Here is a 7,299-nt window from a genome sequence, read left to right on the forward strand (position 1 = left end):
AATTCTCAGATTCACAGATTTTTACCTGAAGGAATGTACAGGATAATGCATTACAGTTGAAATGCTTGGGGAAAAAAAAGGAAGATTTCTTAGTCAGTGGTATTCTCAAATTTTGCTGATCACTCAAGCATCCTGCCATAAAATATCCAGTTTATGTGGTTCTGTGGATGTCTAGACAGCTGGCTATAGCACTGTTGGCCAAAAGAGGGCGCACATCACAAGTTTTCTGGGACTGATTGCAAATATACTTGATGTATTCACATTGATGAACTAAGAATCCCAAACAGTGTCAGATATATAAAGTATGTGTACACAATGTAAGTTAGGGGTTTCAAAGAAAATGTGTTATTAATGTTTCAAACTATGTGCACACATGATCATTCTCTTTACAATGCTCCTCAAGGAATAAGGAATTTGTAGAGCATCAGCACATCCCTTTTCTTGGATGCTGTGTTGGTATGCTGTTACCTTTTTTTTTTTTTTTTTTTTTTTGGGGGGGGGGGGGGCAGTATTTTGTACCTTTTTGCCGAAAATACTGAAGGTTTCACGTTTCTCTCCCCCCCCCCCCCCCCCCCCGAAAAAAGAGAAACATTTTTCCAGCCCTCGGAATACTTCCATGCTGTTAACATGGTTGGTGTCCCAGTATCCATGGACTTTGTCAGTAAAACAAAATTTGCTCACACAATCAAAGTACTAGTAGTATGAATGTCTGTATTCACTTGATTTTTTTTTGTTTCTTTTGTCATCTCAAATTGAAGCACAGTAGAAGAATTTCCCTGTATTGTGACACTGTTGCAGTAGAAGTGGAGCCAGCATAAATGACTTGGCAGCAATTGATGCTGAATTTTTTTAAAGTTTTCACCCTTTTTTAGAAGAAGCTGCAATGAAATCACCCTTTGTGCTTGCCATCATTTTTCTCTCTCTTAAAAGCCAGAATTGAATCCTGAACCTGTGATTCTAATGTGAATTGCATTCAGAATTTTTTTTTTTCCAGAGGTGTTTTCCAGTACTGTGCATTGTTTTATACTTGTGGTATAGAATTATTCCTGATTCAATTCTTGTATTCTTCACTACAGAAGCATGCTTTGCTGTATGCACAGGTTGTACTCTTGGGTATGATGTATGTTTGCTTAGGAGCCCAGAGTGTGAAAAAGTATGTGCATTTCTTGAAGTCATTTTAATATGGGAAGAATTATAGAATAGTTTTTGTTTTATGGGGAATTTTACCTCTACAAGAATGATTGGTCAACTCATTTGAACTCTGAATACATCAGAAATATGAATTCTTTTCCTTCTGTGTTTAAAGAGACTTTGGTTGTTTGTGTTACTTTTTTTTTCAAACTTTGGAGGGATAGTGAGTAGATCACGGAGAATTTTTTTTTTTTTTTTTTTTTTTTTTTTAATCAAACCATGACTGGAAAAGTTTGTCTTTTTTTTTTCCTCATAAAATGTCGCACACCACTATGTTGTGGAAGCGTTATCATGTACCATAAAATCTTCAATTGTCGGTATACTTATTATTAAGTGGTAAACACTGTACATTTTTTTCAATTATGTTTCCGTGTATATTTATCCCTTGGTGTTTCTCCAATTAATTTGATCGAATAAACTGATCTGCAATATGTCATTCCTCTGAGTGCAGTGAATGTGGTTATTGCAGTGTACTACAGTATATTATTATCATCATCAGTACAGGGAAATGGTGATATATCAAGATTACCTGTATCACTGATTTTACCCCTTATAACCACTAGCTCATAAAAGTGCTAAAAAAGAGATGAGATAAATACAGTAACAGAAAACTGATGACCAAATTCACCTCTTTAACAGAAAGTGGTGAAGTGAGCTTGTCATAATGGTGTTTCCCTAAACTATTCCTGGAACGAGCTGTTTTCTGGTCTGCAAACATACATACAAGTCTATCCATACATTCTTATGTCAGACTGCTCCTTCAATTAGATGTATTGCTCAGGACTTGCCTATAAAATATGACATAAACTAATCCAAGCAAACTGGATTTCCAGTATAGGAGAACTTTGTTACAATGAGGACCTAAAAACCATGACAATTACTTTGTACACTGTATCGGGTTTCTATATCGGAGTGCAAAATCAAAGAACTATAGGGGTGGGACCTGCAGAATTATCTTGTTCTAGAGGGTTTTGTTTATACAGTCAGTTGACTGCCATTATAAAGAAGTCCTCAGGACCGGCAGTTTTCTTTGGTTATATTGAAATTTTGTTATATCAAAACAAATAAACAATAAAAAGCACAGAGTGGATAACATGCAGCCCGAATTTTTACTTCATTGTAACCAGAATTTTGTTATGACAGTGTTTGTTATCTGACCTACATATGGAAATACAATTTGTAAAGGTGAACCAGATGCAACAGAGCTTCATTATTGTGAGAAAGTTTTTGTGGTACAGGTTATTTCACACAATTTGCTTGATAAAGAGAGCTAATTTGGGAAACACATAACGAGATATCTTTAGTATAAAAAGATTTTGCAAGTAAAACAGACACAATTTCCCCAAGTCCTGTACCTTATCTGTGTTACAAGATTGCAAGACAATGCTCACTGTCCCACAAGAAACCGAGATATTCAAAAGACATGATGCTCTGCAGTGTACAGAAGTTTGGTGTCTGCATTTGTGCCATACTTTTGATAGCATAGCACAGTACTTGGACACATGTATTGTAATTTACACTTGTGGTTGTACGAGAGGGTGTGACCAATTTTTTTTTTTGTCTATGATTTGTGGATGCTTCCACTCCTGTATGGTGATTGGAGTTCACAGAAAGTTCATCATTGGAAGCAAGGAAAATCTACTCTTACCCCTACCCCCCCCCCCCTACACACACACACACACAATGTGACAACGCCCACAGCTCAACCAATAAACTCTTCATACTGAATAGTTTGGTGGTTTTAGTCGAGTTACATGTTCATAAATTTATGATTCAGAGTATTCTGTATTTGACATCTTAAACATTGCATTAAACAAGGAAACTCCCTCATTAAAAAAAAAAAGAAAGAAAGAGAGAAAGGAATTGGTGAATTTAAATCTCTTATGCTTTAATACATACTTATTTACCCCTACCCCCCCCCCCCCCACACACACACACAGATACACCCACACATAATATGCAAGAGCAATACAAGAGTATGAATATGAAGGTAGTAACATAGGACACACACCGAGTCAGAAATACAGGAAAAAAAAATTCCAGCTTTCCTTTTCTCCCTAGGTCCTTTATTGATATTTCTTGGTGATAATACAATCATTTTTTTTAACTCTCACTCGGTATGATACATTGTATGAATGATGTGATGATATAATGGAAAATATTTACTCTCAATAAATGGAGACACTTAAAAAAACTCTTTTAGGCACAGACAGTCATGCAGTAAACGGTGATATATACGGTTTATGTACAAAAAAAAACAAACAAGAAAATGACAAGAACACACAAATACTAACTCTTGTTCAATACATTATGAGGTGCGCTTGAAAAAGAAAAGTAAAAAAAAAAAAACAACAACAAAGAAGTTCAATCCACCTCTTCTTGTGGCAAATTCCCAAACATCTGTCTTGTCAAAAAAAAAAAAAAAAAAAAAATTAAAAAAAATTCTGGCAAAAATCGAGGATTCCTTTATAAAATCGATGTTTAATTCTACTACCGGTACTCCAGAGGTGGAAGAACATTTCATAATCACCAAACTTAAATCTACTACCGTATCGCTATACTGCTCTAAATCCACAAATAACAGTTCACAAACATGAACAAAGTTACGGAGCACAAAAGAAAGAAAGAAAAAAAAAAAGTAGCCAAGGGTTAGGCTTTGTGTCACAGGTTGGTTTTTCTTGTGAAAATCTTTTTCCATTTTTATCCATTCGTTGTTAAGTAGACAAAACTTCGATGTCATGCAAGGGAACACTTCATTACAAATCTCACCGTCAATTCACTACCACAGAATGCCTGGATAAATTTACAAGTCACTGCAAACCTCTAAAAAGCCAGTCGCTAAATTTGGTCAACAAGAAATCATGAATTATTATGACAACAAAGATTTCGTAAAATGCTGTGGACAACAACTGAAATGAGAAGCTGCATAGATGCTCATGATGAAGAATGAAAAAGGAAAAGAACCCTGATATTTACGACATGATTCTTCCGGAAGCAATACTTCCCCTCGCATCTGTATCCAATATTTTATCGATTACTCGATTGCTACATCAATTATTGAAACACGAGAAAGCTATGTAGCGGCATTTGATATGCATTTATGAGCACATGCTGTTAACTCTCCGGTAATCTGCAGAGTTGGCATGATTTACATCTCGGGCAAAATTATGGCAATACGTGAACAAAGTCCCATGCAGTTGTATTGTTGAGAATTTGGGAGCAGACGGAAAGACAGTTCAAACTTCTCCGTAAAGAGCACTAAATACTGTTCAGATGTGTTCTGAAATGAAATTGCCTTTTCTGAAAGACAACAATTTTCCATGATTGCCCTTCCCTATTTCCATGATTTTCCATGAAAAACAATAATTTCCAGCATTTTCATTAAAAAAAAAATTAAATTCCTCCTGTCCAGCTAAACAGATTTACTTTTTTACAATTATTTTTATTTGTTTTATACATCATGACTTTTAAAAATTTGACATATTTGCTTTACCCCCTACATGATTCGTGGTTGAAAAAAAAAGAAGAAAAAAAGCAAAGGAATGATATACACAACATGCGTGACATACATATTAGTACAAAATATATAGATATACATTAGATTTTTGTGTATATATAAAGATGTAATTCTAATCAGTACACATTCTAGTGGAAGCAAATGCATGAACAATTTACATGACATCAATGAACCTGTTGGGGAGAGCATACTGGAAGAGTATAAAATTTCTTGCACAGCCAAATAAATATCAATGTGATCAGTTTTCAACTTCAAATGTAACCACTCAAATGCAACAGTGATCATATGGTCTCTATAGACAATATCGTGACTTTCAAATCTGCAGAGAAACAGCAATTGCAATTAGACCAGTTTGTGTGTCTTCATCACTCCAGTAAAGAATTTTTACTTGGATCGCTTACAAAATGGTCATCAGACTTGTCTTTCAAAAACTACAGTACAATGTACAATCAAATTAGAATGACAAGAAATGCCACTGCCTTTTGTTTTTCTTTTTGTTTTGTTACATAATGTGTGATGCATCCAACCCAGTTTGAGAATGCAGCAACCCTAACTATTATAAAAAATCTGCTCGAAAATCAAAGCAGTAAACTTGAGACTTGATCTTTGCAAACATGACATTGTATTCTGTGGCTGGAAGACATATGTAGGTGATGAAGTATACATGAGAAAAAAAGATTCAAGTTTTCATTTTAAAGTGACGTTCAGTGTTGGAATGTTGTGGAGGGGAGGGAGGCTTAAATGGGATGTAATGCCCCACCATATATAATATCAATGTTAAAGAGAGAGAGAGAAAAAAAAAGTTAAACTGTCTCCTGAATTTACATTGCACAACTGGGATCACAAAATATTGGGTTACTTTTCCCAGACAGATGAAGATGAACTACACTGCAGAAATCTGATGACTATGATTTAAACAAAAACACACAATCTCTTGACTTTTGCCCGTATTTCTTTCTCCAAAACAGAAAAATGTCCATATGTGACCTTCTAGCAGGTAATGCAACTGTTTGTCAATGTTTTTGAGGGTACCAAACACTGCATGTCTATCTCTGAGTTTTCAAGTTCTCGCAATTTTTTTTTATTCATTTATTTTTTTTTTTTAAAGAACAATGCTTTTGGCAAGGACTACACTCCACATAGTAAGCTGAACATGCCCATTACCAGTTCAGTTAAAAAAAAGCTCTTAAAGATAACATTTAGGGCTGTGTTAAACTTGAGGGGTATCTAAGGCACCCCAAGGGGAGGTATGAAGCCCCTCCTTGCTCGTGAGGTAAGATGTGACACCCTGTGGATGTAATGTTGAAGATCTTGACCAGAATCTATTGGCGGTCGCCACAAAGAAAATGTACAGCTCCTGTGATGCAAATGAAAATTTTGTCAGGCCTTGCAGACAGTGTGAACTGACCCCAACAGTGTGAATTGGCCCCGCTTTTGTTCAAAAGGAAAAGTGCTTGGAGAGTGCTTAATCGGGTAACCGTGGGTAACCAACTTCTGATCACCGAAAGTCGTTTCTTGATAGCAAATGAGCAACTGTGTGCTGTGTGGTAACAACTTTATACACTTCGACAGTGTCTGCTAGATAAGTGTGCTAAGCTAACGCCTCTAATGACTACAAATACAAATTTTTTACATATAATTACAATCGGTGTAGGTTTTAAAAGAAACGGGACACTGTGCCGAAGCACAGCAATGTGACTACAAAGTCTCAGAAATATTCCATTCTCCATCTTCAAGCACTTTATGTGTCCTTACTGCAAAACATCTCTCTTCCCTTTACGTCAGTTCTCATATCACGGCATGCATGCATGCATGATCTACATACAATACCCTCTTACGTCAAGATACATGATTATCAAAAGATTTATAAAAGTCTCGATGCTTCACTTTATATTACAAAATATAATTCTGAATATAATCAATACACACAAAAAAAAAACACATTCAGAGTAAATTTCGGGAATCACATTAACAGAAAGAGAAAAACATCGGTGACTGTGATAAAACTATCGAAATATGATACTTCACATATTTAACAGAACTGGTACCTCCTTTCAGATGTCACGTGCAAAGGGCAAAACTTCTTAATTTTGCTGAACATCACAATGTCATCACTTTTGATTCAATTGTAACCATTATTACCATCACATCAAAAAGCCATATTCAAATTGGACCTTGAAAAAAAAAAATTAACAAAACTGAATTTAGAGAACTGACCACATACTGACAATAATGTAAGCGCGACAAAGACATCGGAACTTCTTCAAAGTAGCAATCGAAATGCTTGAAAGCCTTCATCACAGTAACACATTGTGCCCCATCTTGGTTATTTCGATAGGTATTATCACCTGCATAGCATGTGCATACATGGCAAGCGGACCTCTATAAATAATTCACAATTGCTGCTCTGAACGATGATGAACTCAACAAAGACGCTATCTACCGAATTCCCATAGCAAAAGCCAATTCCATTCCCGAACGGATAATCTGGCGCAAATGTTTTAACTATTTACATAGAACGAGAACAGAGGTTACGGTCAAACATGCAAAACATGGAGCCAGTCATGGCTAAAATGAAAATAACATGCGGC

This window comes from Diadema setosum, chromosome 8 (assembly GCF_964275005.1).
Source record: "Diadema setosum chromosome 8, eeDiaSeto1, whole genome shotgun sequence".
NCBI lineage: Eukaryota > Metazoa > Echinodermata > Echinoidea > Diadematoida > Diadematidae > Diadema > Diadema setosum.